Source organism: Vulpes lagopus, chromosome 3, assembly GCF_018345385.1.
Source record: "Vulpes lagopus strain Blue_001 chromosome 3, ASM1834538v1, whole genome shotgun sequence".
Lineage (NCBI taxonomy): Eukaryota > Metazoa > Chordata > Mammalia > Carnivora > Canidae > Vulpes > Vulpes lagopus.
The window spans coordinates 139,519,861-139,529,705 of record NC_054826.1 but is presented as its reverse complement, the minus strand read 5'-3'; positions in this window follow the sequence as shown (position 1 = coordinate 139,529,705).

Genomic DNA, 9,845 nt, shown 5'->3' with positions numbered 1-9,845 from the left:
CTTTTACCATAGATTAACTTTAGATTACAAAACTTTAGATTAATTCCTATAAGAACTTGATAACTTCTTATTCCATTGTAAATTAACACAACTACATCAGTTTCTTCAGGCAAATTTTATGGTGTATTATTTCTTTTCTTTACATTTCCAAATTTTCAAAATCTTCTGTAAATAGAACATAATTAATTTTAAAGTCCTCATATATTAACTAAAATAACAGTCAACTTGAAGGCCTGCAATTATACGTAATGATGTATATATACATTATGCATTATGTATTATGTACTTATGTCTTCCATTTTCCTATGTTCTTTTTATTTGTTCCACCTCATATACTCTTGTTCACCTGATACATTTTCCTTTCCTCTTTTCTTCCTCCTTTGATACAATGAAAGAACCTTAGAACACTATAGACCTATTTGACTCTTTGCTAATTTTTGTATTATTTTGCTCATGTTTCTTTTTCCATCCTTAGACTCATACTTTCATACGGGTCTAATCTGCTGTCAAACCTATTGGTTTAGTGTTTCAATTATATAATTTTTAGATGGGTCGTCTTCAAGTCTGTATACTTAAACCCTTTGAAAAAACTTTGTTTGACTTTTATCTCTAAAATGAATTAAGAGTTTTACCCCAATATGTGTCTGATAAATCCAGTCTCTGGAGTTCTTTTGGGTCTATTTATTGCTTCTGCTGATTCTGGCTCATGCAAACTTATCTTATTAATATTTAATATTACCTTGTAATATTAAATGATTTGATGGTCAATTTTATTTGAAAAAATCTCTTTTAGATAACATTTGTCACTTTGTGTGATATTATCTTCTTCCGAAAGGATCTTTATCTCCAGCTTTCAATTACCTGTGGACACTTGCAGTACAGGATCAATGTTTGAGGAATCTCTGAGCTGCCTGGGAGTCCCCAGAGTAATCCTCACATCTTGCCTCCAGAATTCAGCTCACTAACAGGGATGTTTGCTCATAACAGGGATGGGTTATTGCCAACTTAGGCAGTTGCTGAGCTCAGGCTCAGTTCCCGGCCTTTGGAAATATGCCCCAAAGCACAGCTTGCCTGCCAGCTGTTTATGGGGTGTTCCTACTCAGTCACTCTAGTCCTCTTCACTGAAGTGGTTGCCTCCTTCCCTGGGCAAATGCCTCTGGTGTCAGCAACTCTAGTTCACCTCTCTGTGGTGTTCACCCTCCCGAGTCCAAGATTGGTTATGTTTCACTGACTTGTGGAGTGTTCAATGTTAATAGGAAGATATTTTCTGTATTTCGTCTAGCTCTTTTACTTATTCTCAGCAAGGGTTAGTCAAATCACCTAAATAACCATTATGGGAAGCCTCTTTATTCATTTATATTATTAGTGAATGAAGGTAGGTATCAAATCATAATGGCATTTAGATTCCACTGAACAATATACATTCTAAAGTCATCTACCATATTTATCTAACATTACCAATATTTACAACATGCTAACATTATATCATTTTCACTAATTTAAACATATCTTAAGATGCAAGATACTAACATAAAAAGGACAAGGAAAAGCTCTTTTTCATATTATGTTAAGAGGCTCATGAGAAAAATTTTGAAGGCTGTGTCTATTTTCTCAGTATTTGATTCACAAAACTTCCTTAGGATAGTGTAAACTTGTTTAGAGCAGAGCTGTGCTCATTAATCTCTACACCTTACTGTCTGGTGCAGGACCTTGCATAGAATAGTCCCTCAATACATATTTCTTGAGTTATTAAATTTTTATTTTTTCCCCAAGTTTTAAAATTGTGTTGTGTATGATATCACTGAGTAACTGATCAGCGATGGAAAACAAAATTATTTCCATTAACTCTAGTCATTTTCCTTTCTAATCAATACAACAGTTGGTTTCAGTATTCAAATGATATTAAGACCAAGGTTCCATCTGCTTTTTCTGCAATATTGGTTAATTTACTCTAATTTGCATGCCATTTTAAGTAACCTTGAAAGAACTCAGCACAGATTGAACAAATTAAAGATATTTGTGTAATGTGGTTTTTGCCATTTTATGACATTTTAAGGTTTAAAATTCCCTCTGAATAATATTTACAAAGGCATGTGGATGTCTGAAATTTAAATATAATATTAAAATTTTCTCTAATGTATTTTATGGCATAGTAGGGAATATTTTTCATTTCTATAAAATCTTTTGTGAAAAATAAACTATAGACTATTCTTGCATGTGTTATTCTTGTGTATCTAAAGTCATGTTGCAAGTTTGCTATACTCCGTGAATTCACTTCTGTAGATATGTCATTAAAGAGTCAAGACTAGGGCGCTTGGGTGGCTCCATGAGTTTAGCATCTGCCTTTGTCTCTGGTCTAATCACAGGGTCCTGGCATTGAGTCCTGCATCAGGGCTCCACAGGGAGTCTGCTTTTCTCTCTGCCTCTGCCTCTCTCTCTCTTTTTTTCTCTCTCTCTGTCTCTCATGGATAAATAAAATCTTTAAGAAAAAATAGTCAAGACCAGATATTGCAGTGAGGTAGAAGATTGTTTATAAACTCTGCTGTGAGAGTGATTGGTGAGAGATGGTATATGCAGAAAAAGTCAGGGTCAATCTTGGAGATGGTAAGATCAATCACATGGGGTTCAGATTAATCTCAGAGACTAAAATTGGGAGTTAGTGAAAATTAGGATAGATGGGGAGAAGGGAAATTCTGAAGGCTGTTGAATATCAGCGGTCAGCACAGTTTTCTATTACACACCTAAGAGTAACTATCTTACGTTTTGTGATCTACATAATCTTTGACACTGTGGTGTCAAAGCAGGCATAGACAACACAGAAAGGATGTGTGTGGTTATGTTTCTGTAACACTATTTATAAAAGCAGGCTGGATTTGGCCTGTGAGCTAGTGGCTGACTGCTCCTTGCTGAAGAGGGTTCTAAGACCCCAGGAGCCAACTTTTTGCTGGAAGGATTCAGTCCACTTTCAACACCAAAAGACAGAATCAAGGCCTTACTTATCCTATGGCATCTTGGCTCCGTTTGCTGCCAGACCCTGATCCTCTGTAATCCAATGGAAGCTAGCCCAAGGCTGCTGAGATTCACTCAGTGACTTCCTGCACAGTCTGCAACATTGCCCACTTGTTCATTGTTCTCAAAGCACAGCACCATGCCAGGGCCAAGTCCAGAGGGGCTTCTAAACTTAGTTACATATTCCTCCAGAACTAGCTCTTCCTTCACAACTCTTGGGTCCTTTTATTTTAGATTCGGATCATAAAACCAGAATTACTTCTCCTTCTGGTGAGTTCCTCTTAGGAGTCTTTCTGTCTCCTCCCACCAGAAGACCTTTTGCTTAGGGACACCATAGGTCACCTTGAGAGTTGCCCTTAATTTTTAAATTGGAGTCAGAGTCTGGGTCTTTGTCTTCCACAAAGACCCTAGCTTTTTATAAATCACACCAAAGAAAATAGAAAAGTAGTCCTCTGGCAGCAGTAGTTGCACGATACCCTTCTTTAAAAACAGTGGGTCCTATTCAATTTACATTTGCCTATGTCAACCCTTTTCAAAGCAGAAATCTGATCCAAGGTGACTTCTTACTTTGCCTATACAATGAATGTGCAGTTTGTCTTTATAAAAAGAAAATTTTGCCCTGTCTAAAAGAAGCTCTTATTCAGGTGTGAGGTCATTTTCTTGGGATGCAAGCAGCTCTTTCTGGAAGAGCTAGATTTTCTAAATTGAATGGAAGCTAAATTATCTAAAACGCAAATTAGACCAACACTGCATATCTTGATTCTTTTAAATTGCCAGTACACCACTTATCTTTATTCTGGCATCATCTCGCATGTGCTGGCCCATCACATAATCTGCACAGTCCACCAATCAAAATTTGTCAACCTCAGTTAACCCCAGTGAGTTCCATACATGGACAAGATGTGTATGCCTACAAGTAGTGAAGCTCCAGAACCACTGCATATGAGAGGTTCATGGACACCTTTGTCATCACCCCTTCCTGAAAATTGTAGGTGGCGGCAAATTTTGCAGTGGTAGACAACTTGTGTTAGGTTTAATTTGTAGTCATTGGCATACATTTCAAGATGATGGCATAGCATAGTAGGATTGTAACTTGAAATCAATTAGATACTGACTATTAACGCCTCATACTTTCTTTCCAGAGGAAAATGCTTACAATATCGTTAGTATCAATCTTATAGAGTGTGTATTACACAGAAATTTTTGGTTTTTAAGTGATAGGAACTCAAAGAAAAGTAACTTGGGCAAAAGTGGCTTGGAAAGGAGGTGATTACAGACTCATGCAGCTGAATCCCAGAGAAGGTTGTGTTGCAGCTGGCTTTGTGGTAACTGAATTCAAGAACGTAAAACTCTCAGGACATCTGTATCTTTTATATATTCTTCTCTCTTAATGTCAGCTTTATTCTCTTCTACTACTATATGACTTTCCTCATTTGACAGAAGAAACAGGACCATGACAGCTTGGAACTTACACTGGCATAGCCTTGCTACCTAAAAGGGAAGGAAGGGCACATTTCCCTCTGACACTAGTCAGGAAGCCCCTGCGAGAGTATTCTGATAGGTTCCTATTGGTTTCATGAATATCTCTGGACAAATCTCCATTGCCGGAAGATGAGATATCATATATGATGGGTCTCAGTTCCGTCATGTACTCACTCTATGACCAATATGGTGAACTCTGGGACAGTAAATATCCCCATCTCTTGAGACCACATATTGGCTTGTATTTGGAGAAGAGGTCCTACAGCAGAAGAAGGCATGGATGTAAACCAAAGCACCAGATATTTCCAAAGCTGGGAATCTACAAAAGACAAACAAATGATGAAATAATAGTATGCTAAATTACAAATCAATGACATATAATTCAATGTAAAGGATGAACCAAAGAATCTAAGAATTCTAAGGGTTTAAATGAGCACCACCTCCACATTTGCAAAGATCTGTCATTTGTGGCTCTATACCTGTGTGAGATCAACTTTGTATTAATTTTGTTCATCAAAATAAAGTCCAGCATTAATACACTTTTTTTCCAAATACGAATGAACAAATTTTTATCAAAGGTGTAACTAAACAGGAAAAAAATTTTTTAAGTGTATAATTTTCATATAGTTTATGTATTACTGTGAAATTAAGCTATAATTTTATTTGTTTTATTTTAAAGTTATGTGATATCTTAATTTTAAGAACTGTCTTGCTTTAGCCCTTTTCATAAGTGTTTGCAGAGGTGCCTGGGGGCTCAGTCAGTTAAGCATCTGCCTTCAGCTCACGTCATGATCCCAGAGTACTGGGATCGAGCCCCGAGTCAGGGTCCCTGCTCAGAAGTGAGCCTATTTCTCCCTCTCCCCCTTGCTTGTACGCTCTCTCACTATCTCTGTCTCTGTTTCTGTCTCTCTCTCTCTCTCTCAAATAAAGTATTTTGAAAAAAAAAAAAAGATGTTTCCAGAACATACTGCAAGAACAAAAGTGGCGTGAGAGGCAGTAAAGGTGAAAAACCACTGCTTCACATCATCTTACATTGCTTTCCATGTCTCTTAATAATTCCTTCTAAAATCTTTTGGACTCCTATCCTAATTTATCTTATAATTGGTTATAAAACATAAGCATGGTAAGAAAGTAGACCTTAAAAGTCCTCATCACACACAAAAAAAATTTTAACTATGGATAGGGATGGATGTTAATTAGACATTATGGTGATTGTTTTGCAATATATACAAATAGAGAATCATTACTTTGTGTACCCAAAATTAAGATAATATTATATGTCAATTATACCTCAATAAAAAAACATAATGTTTATCATCACGACATTCAAATTCAAGAGTGGACATAGAGAAATTTTAGTTTAGTATGACAAATAAGATGTAATTCCCAGTCCACAGACGAGTTCAACAGCCAAGGAGACCAGGGTGGGTGAATATATATATATATATATATACAAGAGGCATCTAAGTGCACAGGTGCTCAGAGGAAAAAGAGGACAACTAACATTTGGACTCTAGAAAACATCTGGAGCTTTAGAGCCTGAAGATAAGGCCAGAAAACTTCATACTGGAAGTGAGTCTTCAGTAGAAATTAGGACAATTTGAGATCTAGTATTTGAGAGTGCATGGTTAGCCACTCACTGGGAAGGAAAGAGAAGAGGATGCAGAGCTGCTTTATTGAAGCACATTTCTCTGCAGCTCCAGAGAGAGGCTCAAAATTCTCATGTTGGACTAATTATTATAAAAAAGTTATGCAATCAGTGGGTAATTGCAGAAGGATTGAAAAACAGGAGTCACTCTGGACTAATTAAAATAGGTTCTTGTTTGTGTGTTGGATGCCTTCACACTTGTGGAAATTGCCAATATGCTCAAAGTGTTGAGAAAAAGAAGAGAATGTTGATCCCAGCAGGATCACAAATCATGAAACCCTAAATTAATTAATCGAAGTATTTACTCAGAATCTTTATTGTTCCAGGCTTATACTTCATATTCAATAAGTATTCACTGAACTCTTGAAATGTATGAAATACTATGTTAAAGGTTGTGTGTAGGGTCCACACAGGGGACAGTGGGAGATGAGACAAAGATTGGTGGAGACCAGACCAAGGATGCCCTTAAATGCCAGGTGAGAGACTGGAGAACTATGGAGTGTTTTTTAGCAAATAAGTGACATGATAAAAATTGTGCTTTTGGGGAATTATCTTGGTGCAAAATTAAAGAATTGACCATAAAATAAAGACATGAGGTGCCTGGGTGGCTCAGTCAGTTAAGCATCTGCCTCTGGCTCAGATCATGATCCCGGGGTCCTTTGGATTGAGACCTTGCCCCCACTGGGCTTCCTGCTTAGCCAGGAGTCTTCCCCTCCCTCTTCCTCTACTACTCCACCCTGCTCATGCTCGCTCTCTCTCAATATTTAGGAAAAAAAAGAAAGAAGGAAAAAATAAAATGAAGATATAAAACCAGGGAAATTGACCCAGAGGCTATTATAACGTCACAGAGACCAGGAAGACTTGAACAAAATGGTAAGAGCAGAAATGTAATGGAAGGGATGGATAGAAGAGAGATGACAGGTGTCATTCCCTCAGCTTACTCCTACAGGTGGGAATATAAGATTAGAATATACTAAATAACACAAAATAATCAAGGTCATAATCAAGTGCTACATTGAGCAGTGTAAAATAAAGTCTACTGCTGTTGAGATGGAGGTCACTGAGAGCATGGAGTAGCATGAATAAAAAACTCAGAAATGTGGAGCACCTGAGTGCCTCAGAGATTGAGCATCTGCCTGTGGCTCAGGTCGTGATCCTGGGGTCCTGGGATTGAGCTCTGCATCAGGCTCCCTGCAGGGAGCCTGCTTCTCCCTCTGCCTGTGTCTCTGCCTCTTTCTGTGTGTCTCTCATGAATAAATAAATAAATATCTGAAAGAAACCTCAGATATGTGAGATGTGCATGTGTTCCAGGATAGGAGAATAGCATGTGAGTGGCCTCAGAGGCAGAATGAGCACGGTCTAAGTATGGCTCAAACAAGTTCATCACAGGAGAGGACACAATCTGTAGAGAGGAAAACAAGGCTGTTTAACGAAGACAAAAGGAGTGTCCAATGGAGCCCTTATTTAGAGGGGTGTCGTATGCAAAAAAGAGCTTGGATGACACAGCAAACTTTTGTAGGAAACCAGATATTAATTGATGCCAATGGAAATAGGGGAGACATAAATATGAAAGAACAAAAGGACTTGGAGACCAAATACAAGGGATGAAATGCAAGAATAAGTCCAAAATGATGACAAGAGTTTTAGAATGAGTGGTTGGGTCACTTAGACTTCAATGAGTTGCTGCATGTTAGTTACCAATTAGATAGGAGAGAATCAATTGCTCAGTGTGACACCGAAAGAAAAACAAGAGTCAACTTATATTCATGTATTTCTCAACCTTTTCACACATAAAATAGTGTATTAATACAGCACACTAAGGTAAAGTAAAAGAAAATTAAGGGGAACTACATGAAACTTGGAAAAAATTAATTATATTTTTACAGTATGTAAGTATGAAGACAAATCAAATTTTAGGGGAGTACCTTAAATATAAAACTTCCAGATAAAATCTATTCTATTTTTTTAATGGAAAACTCGAGCTTACCCTCATAAATATGATTTTGTACATACAATTAAAATTAAAAATCTTGATCTCTCTAACTTTTTGATAGCTACCATTGGAAAAAAACCTTTGCACAAGTAGCTGATAAAAATCTAAAATGAGGGATCCCTGGGTGGTGCAGCGGTTTGGCACCTGCCTTTGGCCCAGGGCGCGATCCTGGAGACCCGGGATTGAATCCCACATCGGGCTCCCGGTGCATGGAGCCTGCTTCTCCCTCTGCCTGTGTCTCTGTCTCTCTCTCTCTGTGACTATCATAAGTAAATAAAAATTAAAAAAAAAAATCTAAAATCATTGCTTTGCAATCACTGAAAATACAACAACCCTTGAAATTACACTGAAAGAATCCAACAGCTCTGCTTTCATTGACCAAATCAATGTTTAAATTTCTCATGATAATTGGATGTTCCTAAATCCAATTAAAATTTTCATATCAGAAGTTTCGAAACAAAAACCTTGCTCTTATTTCCAAAATGTGCATGTGTTTTTAGGGCACTTGCACCCCATAAAAGAGACATTGCTCACCTATGGACAAAACAGTTATAAGACAGACACATATTAGTCACTGCTTTTATCTGTACCCACGAGGAAGCTGCTGGGTCTCTCCACCCTCTTACCCTCCAACACACCTGGGGCTGTGCCCCATGCCCCTTGGGCAGTAACATGTTCTGCAGCTGTTTGGATGGTATGTCTAATGGGTTTCCAGATGGCGGGGCTCCTTCTTGGCTATGTTCAGTGCACTGGGGTGGAGCAGCAGTTTCTGGGGCTGCTCCTCTGTTCCTTGGACTTGTAGCCCTTTGGACTTGCTGTCATATGATGCTCTACCCAAGAAGAATTCTTTAGTAATCAAGCAACTGCACTAAAGGTCTTGCACAGACCCTGCCACAACCCTGAAGAGGTAAATATTTGGTGGGGCAGTTGTAACCCATTCTTAACACATTAGTATGTCACTGCACACCCACAGCAAAACTCTGCAATGCAACTTTTTTTTGGTTCCTTCTGTCGCTGCTATGGGATTTCTCAGGAGAGCTGCTACTCTCACAGAAAAAGGCATATTCCTGTGGAATGGGGCTCAGTAGAAGCGTGCAAGTCAACTTTTACCTTGGCCTCATAGGGAATCACGGGGGACCATGGTAGGCAAAAGTCATTGATAGTAGGAAAATGTAAAACTCAATTTAAAATTATCTTCTGCTAGAGAATACTGTTAGGTGTCAGATTTTTTTTTAAGGTCTTAAGTTCATCCTTTAGAGGGTAAGTGTCCTGTGATCCTTTTGTATTCATTTGGGGGTTTTTGGCTGCAGCCATCAAAAGTGGATTCTGGCTAAATTTATGAGATAAAGGGACAGCGGAAGAGAGAGAGAGAGACAAAGAGAGATGGAGACGAGAATTTATTTGAAAGGATATGGGAATTTGCAAAGAAACAAAAAAAGAGGAAAATCAGACTTCTGAAGGGAAAGGAACAGGTCGATTTTGAGAACCGAAGGATCAGTATTCGTCGGTGTTCTCTCTGCACCTGCCATGAATCTATACCAGGAGTTTTCCATCTCCACATCACTCCCTTCAAAATTAAAATTCCTGGGGAACTGATTCCATTCATTCTTGCTTGGCTTGCCATCCTCACTCCCTCAGTTGGCCTGGAGAGGACTGAAAACCTTCGCTACAGCTTTGACTACAGGAGTGGACAGTTCATCATGAAAATTCAAG